The sequence below is a fragment of the Nuphar pumila genome, chromosome 3 (assembly GCF_984573655.1).
Source record: "Nuphar pumila chromosome 3, dmNupPumi1.hap1.1, whole genome shotgun sequence".
Classification (NCBI taxonomy): domain Eukaryota; kingdom Viridiplantae; phylum Streptophyta; class Magnoliopsida; order Nymphaeales; family Nymphaeaceae; genus Nuphar; species Nuphar pumila.
In genome coordinates, this window is record NC_143251.1 from 5,061,667 (window position 1) to 5,071,182 (window position 9,516).

The following is a 9,516-nucleotide window of genomic DNA, read 5'->3' on the forward strand; positions in this document are numbered from 1 at the left end:
AAAATCTCCACATAGAAGGAATCTTTTTAATTGGTTGGATTTTGGAGTCCAACCATTTTTTATATATTTTACTTCTTAGGCAAGTTGGGGATATGGTAGGAGCATCTAGTGCAAGTCACCTTGTGTTGGGACATTGCAGCTTCAAAACCCAACGGTATAGTATAATAGGGGTCTGCCTAACCCCTGCTTGCCTTTTTAGAAAATGGTTGGGGATATGGGATTTAATAGTCATAATCACTTTATTCTCCTAACCATTCCAACCACTACAAGAAAATTGTGTTTCAACTTTGTTTTTTTGTTTGATCTGAATCAATAGATGCATCTATTGTTGTTTATTTACTAAAAATAGAAAATGATCATATTGTACGACTAATTTGACACATTTTCCAAAATATCTTATAATTTTTTATATTCTTCCCATGTCCAAAATTGCAAATATCTATATTTGAAAAAAGCTTTTTACTCTTCATACATGAAAACTTTCTATATATGCGAACTTCCTCCGAAATATGCAAATTTTTTTGTAGAATAGTATTTCTTCTCATATTTGTATCTCTCTGATTTGATATCGAAAACTTGTGTTTTTATAGTCGTTGAAAAGTTGAGACATAGGACTATAACTTTCATGTTTTATGTAAGAATCAAAAACCCATCTAGGGTTCTCATTTCTAAGTTCCAAAACTAGAATAAAAACATACTCTACATGTTGGAACAACCGAATAATCAATCTTCAGATAATGTTTTGACCAATAAAATGAAAGATTTCAAAAAACACACAAAAAAAGAATATAGACAAAAATATCTTTCCAATGACACCTGATTCAATAAAATACGATGGACAGACGTTGAGATACAACCCCAACAACATTCCTAAAATAAGACATGAATAAACATGATTGCACCTTTTTATGTCTATTTTAGGATATTTTTCAACCACCAACACCAAAAGACTAAAAAAATAGCAAAAAAAAAAGAGATCAGGATGTTAGCTTTTCAACACTACCAAGATCATCTTGATTTGATGAGCGATTAGAGACAAACGTCCTCTGAAAGATAGAGTGTTTAATATAAGCAAGGATGAGGAAGTCCACATAAAATATATGTGAGGTTAAGGAAGTCCACATAAAATGAGGAAGTTTGCACAAAATATATGCATAAAATAAGGAAGTTCACATAAAAATAAGTGATAACATCCTATTAAACTCAAACCTTGAAACTTTACAAATATTTGATTAAGTTTGCATATACTTCAGAAGTTCGCATAAAAATAGGTGCGAACATTCTGTTAAACTTAGAAAATCACATGTATTTAAGAGAAAATCACATGTTTAAGAGTAAAATCACAATATAGGAGGAACTCCACATATATTTTAGAGAAAATCAATTATAGTAGGAACTTCATATATATTTAAGAGAAAATCACATATTTAGGAAAACAATAACATATATAGGAGAAAAATCATATATATTTATGAGGAAATGGTGATCGGCTCAAGAGCTCGAGCTGGGGTGTACCCTTCATTAGCTGAGCCCGAACAACCCAAGCTCAGCTCGCTTACCAGCCCTAGTTGGCATGAACTCATTTAAAATTTATCATATGACCTTCACTAAGACCATATAAGGGCAACTTGGTCATTTAAAATTCATTACATTTTTTTAATGTTTTCATGACTGAGTTTATTTATATAAAAAAATCTCATCTGCTAGCTAACAAGAAGAACACCCTATGTTGAGCATTCACCGATATGATATGTTGCCATTATGTTGAAACACACACATACTTGGTGTTTATATTCCATTCAAAGTTTTATTCTACCGAGATGGTGATCGTACATAAACACATTGCACATGATTTGACAAAACACAATTTTTTGTGTTTTGAGATCACCATTGTCCATCACTTCAATCACCACCCTTCATTGTAAAACATTGACCATCCATTAATTCAATCACCACCATTCATTATAAAATCATGATGGAAGTGATGGACGTTGGTGATCCCAAAACACAAAAAAAATGTGTTTTGACAAATCACTTGATCCACACTACACCTGATCCTCTTTCTCTTTAGCAGTGTTGATGGTAATAATCCATGTCACAAAGACACGAAGATGTCGACGCGAATTCAACTCACAAGTTTGAGTTTTTTGACATAGGACATGAAGACACATAATTTTTTAGTTTATAAAAACTATTTTTTGTAATTTTTATATTACAAATGAATTTTTATTAAAATAATACTTAAAATCATTAAAACAATATTAAAGTATTGGCCAAAAGTGTCCATGTCTATGTCCACTCATGTCGTGGGGGCCACACCACCAAAATGTCATATCCCCAAGACATAGGTAATAATAGAGGTTGAATAAGGTGGAATCACACTGATTCAGTGTCTGTGTCCACGTGTAATGCACAAATGCAATGTGTCACTTGTGTTGAACTTTATTCGTCATCGGTGAAAAGTTGTGCACGTGTGTGTGTTGCAGTGGGGCCTATGGTGATGTGCGCGTTGCTAAGTGGAAAGTTCATGTCTTAGCTATGGCGTGCGGTGGCAGCACGAGACAACATAACATCGCTCACAAGCAGCTCAGCAAGCAAGCTTAAGTGTATGTGCTATATTTCAAGTGCATCTGCTCAGCTCCATGTTCCTTGCCACTGAGGTCTCTTCGGTCACCCGCGGTCATGTGACATGCTTCGGAGGTGCTACGCCACTTGCGACCTGTCTCAACTTCGTGTCCACAAACGGAAGTCTTTCATGCAGAATTCATGTGCCACAGTTGAGTATTCTCCTGTACAATCATATGTGGAGAATACATCCGTGAAGTCAGAACACTGAAAGAAGCTATTTTAGCTGAAAGTGTCACGCCAGTGCCTATACGAGCCCACCAAACTTTAAGGTCGTGCATCTTCTTGCATGTTGAGAATTACCGATCCAAGATCGAAATCTCGCTGACACATTCATATGTGAGGAAGACCCTGGTGCGGTCATTTCAGTGAAATATGAAGTCTACATTCGGGAACAACATTGAGAACAAAAGTTGTGTGTTTCTAAAGGATATTAGGGTTTCTCCTATTGTCGGGGGTTCAACGTGCATAACACTTATATAGGGGACCTTTCTCTTGACTTGCATTGGTGCACCACCGTGTGATTTAGAGTGGACAACTCTTATATCTCATAAATAGCACATCAGAGTGCATGAGAGTGCTCACAAGCATGTAAATTTCTCGTGAGCATCAATACGCATGTGTGAGGCCCGCTCTTGTCGCCTTTCTTGCCATCCAACCTCACACCCTTGCGAGGTGTTCGACGAATGCATATCGAGCGACAATGATTTTTTTTGCTAGGGAGCTTCACTATGTTAAACTAGCAACGGGCTTAGGTTGAGGGTCGAAATATCTTATCCATCGTAGTGGGGGATTACCCGTGGGGCACGCGCTGCGCTTTGCAGGGCTTGCATGTCCCAAAAATCAATGTGCCCCTCATTCAGTGCATCTATGAAACTCGATGTTTACTCCAATACCTATGATGTTTATTCGGACGTGTAGCTGGCTCTATCGAGCCTCAACTACTCGTGAGTTCGTCACACGAAGGCGACACACCCATCCCTCGTAGGCTTGAACGCTCGTATGTCAAAGACTTTGTCATTGCCCTGCTCTATCAACTTGTTCGACTATATATGTTACTTCAGCTATTCCGCTGTACTAAACGTCCATGACGTATGAACCACCTCGAATCCGCTTTTTACGCAGCTCTTCACCTAAGGCAAGCTGCGTGCTGCTGACAACTTGTCAATCACCCTCTTCACACGAGTAAGAAAGATGAGGAGGAAAAAAAGGCCATAACACACTGTACATGATTGCCCTTTATCTGTTGTTAGGACCAACAGTTCACAGTCTGTACCTGGCAGATGGAGACCGGCACATTGCATTTGTGCAACGCCAATTCACCTGATCCCAATTCATAAAACTGCAATCAAGCATTGACTGACTATCTGAAAGGGGTTTTAGAAAGCAATCATAAACATTATCCTTATCCTATCCGTGTCCAGATCCATATCTACGCTCGAACAAAAAGACAATTCTTTGGATGGACAATTCTTGAATATCAATAGACGGTGAAAGGTATTTCAGTAAATTACAGAAAGCTATCCGTTACGAAGTACAAGCTTACAAGAGAGTCCAGATGATTGAGCAACAAATTAAGACCACACATTCACACCAATTCGAATTTTGGACTCAGTGAGACAATCTCATCCACAAACTCCTGGATATTCCAGTCCGAAGAACCGCCGTCGGCATCCGCCCTTCTCATCACATCCTTCCATCTCAGTGCACTCTGCCTTATCTCCGCGGCACCGTCCCCAGTCGTCAACTCCTCGATGCACCTCTGCACTTCTTCTCGGGGAGCAACCCCATTTGGACCCACCCGGAGCCGGACCCCGACCCGGTATATGTCAACCAGGAACTTGGCGTTCGTTGGCTGGTCGGTCCACTGTGGGAATGCAATGACCGGCACTCCTGCAGATAGCGTCTCGAGCGTCGAGTTCCAGCCGCAGTGGGTCACAAATCCGGCGAGCGCTCGATGCTTAAGGACATCGGTTTGTGGACACCATGACACGACCCGACCCTGATCCGAAGTCTCCTCGACAAAGCCCTTTGGGAGACCTACATCCGAATCGTCTCGTTTCGGTTTTGCTACCCATAGGAACCGGGTCCTGCTGTTCCTCAAGCCCCATGCCAACTCTACCATCTGCTCGGCGGGGAGATCAAACATGCTGCCGAGCGAGACGTAGACGACCGAATTGTCTGGCTGCCCGTCCAGCCACTCTAGACAATCCGGCACGACTGCCCACATATCGACTCGGGTATCACACGTTTCAGGCCGGTCAAGAAGAGCGAACGGTACGAGCGGGCCAACCGGTTTTATGGGTTGGAGTTCGGCCATGGACTCGATCGCCTCAAATTCCAGCTCTTTAACTGAGTTCGCGAACACCCACTTTAGGTTTTTCATCTTCTCGAAATGATCCGCCAGCAGTCTGAAGAAGATCGGGTGCAGATTATTGTGGATCAGGGAGGGGAGATCTTCGGATTTGAGAAGTGGCAGACCCGGGATTTGAAGATCCAAATATGTTTCAGAGAACTGGGTCAGGTTTCGGTGGTGACGGTAATAGATAACGTGCGTTGAACATGACTGGATCCACAGGGTGGCGCATGGGATCATTAGGCGGGCGCCTATGTCGAGGACCCACGGCATGAAAGCATTGTTGACGAGGCACGAGACAGGGCGGCCTTGACCGGCTAGGTGCAGGATGAGCTCGGTCAGGCTCTGTTGGCCGACGGTCTCGAGCCGTTCCATGTACGTGTTCACGTCGACATCTCGGTCGGACCCGACATTCGCCCCACCGGAGAACCACTCAAAGTTGACCTTGACTTGCTGAGCAACAGCCATGGGGGTGGAGAGGTGAAGGTCCTTGTGGGCGCTCAGCATCCGCTGTCGCGCATCGTGGGTCGTTGCTAGCGTGACATAGAGACCCTTTGCAGCTAGGCGCGTACCGAATTGAAGCATGGGGTTCAGGTGTCCTTGCGATGCGAACGCCACCACCATAACGTGTGTGCGCACCATTGCGGTTTCTTTGGGGACATTAGAATGCCCCTTTGAGGCCAACCAGTTTTCTGGTGTATGCTGAGAACATGTCCACATATTCGTACGGAATGGATGACGGGGCCAACTTTTATGAGATGTCCCACTCTCACATATCTCACGGTGCTCAAGTTAGATGTGCGGTGGCGATTGAATAAAACCGACCATTGGTTATATTCAATATGACGTTCAGCTATTCTCCCTAGTCCTTACGCATGAGATCAGTTACTTGTTATATGCATATGAGGTTAATTATATTCCATGATTTCCATTACCACTGCACATTTCACTTGATGGAGATCATGTGCGTGGCCCTAGGGGTGTGAACCGGTGGGATATGGTATCGGGTCTGGACCTCGGTTTAATCAGACACATCATAAGAGAAACCATACCCAGACCCAATAAGACTTATGGAGATGTGTGTGGGTTCAGTCACCACTGCACATCTCACACACTTATGGATAGGGGTGGCAATTTCTGACACGACCCGCCAACCAGCCTCTTAGGCGGGTTCGGGTTGGGCTTAAGCCAACCCGTTTAATAAATGGGTCGACCCGTGTAACCCGTTTATTAAACAGGTCGGGTTTGGGTTGGGGGTATGCCAACCCGCCAACCCGTTTAATAAATGGGTTAGGCGGGTGGGTCAACCCGCCAACCCGTCTGCCCGACCTGTCAACCCGCCAACCCAACCGCCAACCCGACCCGTCAACCCGTCGACCCGACCCGCCAACCTGCCTACCTGCCAACCCGATCCGTCAACCCGCCAACCCTACCCGCCAACCTGACCCGCAAACCTGAAAACCCGTTTACCCGACCCAACCCATTTATTAAATGGGTTGCCGGGTCGTGTCGGGTTACCCGTTTATTAAACGGGTCAGGTTCGTGTTTGCCACAGCCAACCCGTTTAATAAACGGGTCGGGTTCGGGTTGAGGTATGCTGACACGCCAACCCGCCAACCCGACCCGCTAACCCGCCAACCCGACCCGATTGCCACCCCTACTTATGGAGATGTGTGTGGGTTCATAGTAGCCAAACTTGCCTCGATAAATTGGTATTCTTGTCAAATGGTGATTAATCAGAAAAATCATAAATTTCGCATCATGTTTAAATAGTTGAATTTAAAAAAAAAATACAAAACAACAACAACTCTCACCTAGCTATGCTCCTAAAATTTGATATTATGTTATTATCTAATTAGTATATATAGAACTTCGTGTCTGATTTGAAATCCTTGAATACTTATCAATTAAATGTTACAAATTCAATATGTTGAAACTAGGATAGCAAAGTTGCTGAATTTACTAAAATTTATACAGAAGATGTGGTCTCCCTTATTCTAAAAGTGGTTAGTTTATTATCGAAATATTAAATTAATATTACCTTACCAAGGTGGATATATAAATATATTTTTTAAAATTATATGTATTCTTAATAACATCCTGTTTTATTGATAAATTTTAGAAACTTTTGACTTTGTTTATATTAGCATTTGACTTTAGTGTTATGTCATAAGTAATCATTTTTTTATAATAAATTCTAAAATACATAACAATAAAAAGTCAAATGACAATAAAACCATGTGACAATCTTTATATATCATCGTCATTAACGAGGCAATTGAATGGAGGTCGCGTGGGGTTCTGTCTCAAAATTAGTGGGTAAGCATCTAACCTTACCTATTATTTTCCCTACACTTAGCTAAGTTAGTGGGCCTTTATTTTTTACTTAAAAGTTTAGTCTCACATTGAAAAGTGTGAGATTTTTCTTTGTGCTCATAATGGGGAGAGTTACTCTCATTGTCAATTGAACTTTAACTTTGGACCTTTCAATACAAAAAAAGTGCGGATCAGGGACTGATGCTATTCGTTGTTAATTCATCGCTAACATGTTTAGCGATGGATTTACGATGAAAAACGCCTGTCACATAATCCTGGTTGCTAAAATGCGACAAAATTTATCTCTCGTCAATCCATCTCTAATCTATCGCTAAATAAGGATTGATTTGGTTTTGCAAAGGAATGTATTCCATCACTAAAATTTAACGACGAATACATATATTCATCGCCGATTTAGCAAGAAATTAGTGATGGATTAAATTTTGTCACAAAACATCGACTGGTTTAAATTGGCGATGAATATTAGCGACGGATAATATTCGTCGTTAATCCATCGTAAATTTAAAAAAATAAAAAAAATATGAATATCGAGAAAAATTTCTCGTTATACAATTTATATAACCTGTGTATAAAAAATAAAGTACACATAAAAAATATATATACAAAGTAGGTGAAACAAATTTAACAACCCAGTACAGTCCTTGTCAAGTTCTAATTAGTTACAAGTGAACATATACAAAGAGTTTTGTTTGAAACAACAATCTTAGAGAAACAAAATAAACACATGAATCTAATCATTGCCAAGATTCGGGGCATCATCCTCTTCATTGTCTCGATCTGTCGTTTCATCCATGCCTCCATCAGCTCCTCTACGTTGATCATCTACAACATCCTACAAGAGAACCAAAATATTAGTATTGATAAACAAAATATAATGAAATAAATTATATGCAATGTACATAATATAATGCAATAAAAGTAAATGGCTGAATGACACATAGACTAACAATAAAGTGAAGGACAATAACAAAATTCAGATATGTGTTCTAAGACTGACAAAATTTTTATAGTGATTCAATCATGCAGAATGTGTTCTAAGGTTGTCAAAAAAATATCACAGTGATTCATGCATGCATATAATGTTTATAAGGCTGTCAAATAAATACATTATGTATCGCAATCATGCATATATGTGTTATAAGGCAGTAAAAAAACTTTCATAGTGATGAAATCATGCTTATATGTGTTTTAAGGTTGTCAGAAAACTTTTATAGTGATTCAATCATGCATATATGTGTTCTAAGGCAGTAAATTTTTTTCATAGTGATTCAATCATGCATATATGTGTTCTAAGGCAGTAAAACAATTTCATAGCGATTCAATCATGCATATATGTATTCTAAGGCAGTAAAATAATTTTATAGTGATAAAATCATGCTTATATGTGTTATAAGGTTATCAAAAAATTTTCATAGTGATTCAATCATGCATATATGTGTTCTAAGGTTGTCAAAAAACTTTCATATTGATTCAATCATGCATATATGTGTTATAAGGCAGTCAAAACACTTTTATATATGCTAATATCATGTTTATATATGTTCTAAGGTTGTAAAAAAACTTTCATAGTGATTTAATCATGCTCATATGTGTTCTAAGGCAGTCAAAAAACTTTTATAGTTATTCAATCATGCATATATGTGTTTTAAGGTTGTAAACAAACTTTCATATTGATTCAATCATGCATATATGTGTTATAAAGCAGTCAATCATATATGCTAATATCATGCTCATATGTGTTCTAAAGTTGTCATAGTGATAAATGAATGCTTGTATGTGTTTGATAGGGAAAGGGCCCTGGCGAAAAAAGAACAAGGAGGGGGTCGAGCCCTTCCCTCGCGTCCCATAAGACAGGGAGGGGGCTCGACCCTCCCGTAAGACAGTGAGCTAGGGAGAGGGCTTGGCCCCTCCCTGGCGAAAAAAGAATATGAAGGGGGTCGAGCCCCTCCCTCGCATCCCGTAAGACAGGGAGACAGGGAGGGGGCTCGGCCTCTCCCTGGCGAAAATAGAGCTGGGAGGGGGCCGAGCCCCTCCCTCGCATCCCGTATGACAGGGAGAGGGCTCTCCCTGGAGAAAAAAGAACAGGGAGGGGGTCGAGCCCCTCCCTCGCATCCCGTAAGACAGAGAGGTGGCTTTGCCCCTCCCTGGCAAAAATAGAACAGGGAGGGGGCCGAGCCCCTCCCTCACATCCCGTAAGA

The 9,516-nt window shown here is 40.7% G+C and overlaps 1 pseudogene across 1 annotated transcript; it reads right to left on the reverse strand.

Moving 5' to 3' along the window:
* Positions 1–4,121: 4,121 nt before the first annotated feature.
* LOC149841718 (putative UDP-glucose glucosyltransferase pseudogene) lies at positions 4,122–5,912 on the reverse strand (annotated as a pseudogene). The gene has a single exon (XR_016431005.1). The product of XR_016431005.1 is annotated as a putative UDP-glucose glucosyltransferase pseudogene (transcript).
* Positions 5,913–9,516: the final 3,604 nt, after the last annotated feature.